This window comes from Xiphias gladius, chromosome 14 (genome assembly GCF_016859285.1).
Source record: "Xiphias gladius isolate SHS-SW01 ecotype Sanya breed wild chromosome 14, ASM1685928v1, whole genome shotgun sequence".
Lineage (NCBI taxonomy): Eukaryota > Metazoa > Chordata > Actinopteri > Istiophoriformes > Xiphiidae > Xiphias > Xiphias gladius.
Window position 1 is genome coordinate 16,256,882 of NC_053413.1, and position 641 is coordinate 16,257,522.

Consider the following 641-nt stretch of genomic DNA (forward strand, 5'->3'; position numbering starts at 1 on the left):
GAGATTTCACGGGGCTCCCGTTTTGCTCCAGCCCCCTTCTTTTTACATTTTGCTATAATGTCCACAGTCTAGACCGCAGTGGGCCACGACATGCCTAAGGAAATCACTTTAACCAAATCAGTTGCACGATCATCAGCATTTTCATGCCCTTACACACTTGCCAAATTATCTGATTTTTCTCTTAAATTCTCTGCCACATTTTATGGTGGACTGTTCATCCAATTATTTTTTGGGAGCATTGCCTTACTTAATTCTTCCTGTTCTCTCCCTCCTGCCCATTTCACTTTATATTTCTTCTATAAACCTGGCCTAATTCACAGTATTTAGATTAAATATTATTTAGCCTAGCTCTTCTGAATAAATGATAAATATGCTGATTCCACCAAAAGCACATCACAACTCCCCTGGTTTTTTGCAAACAATATCCTTATGTTGAAATTTGAATATTTACCCAGAGGTGGTTGTAGTAGCATTGCCTTGTTGCTGCTGCTACGGCTGTTTGTAACTACAGAGAGGGTCTGGCATATAATGTGACCTGCTAAAGGAAAAACAGTTATTGGAGTGGTTATCAGATGAGCAACTTTTCCTCCGTCCACACTGGCCTATTAGAAGAGCGCACCGTGCAGCCAATCGCAGGCTCT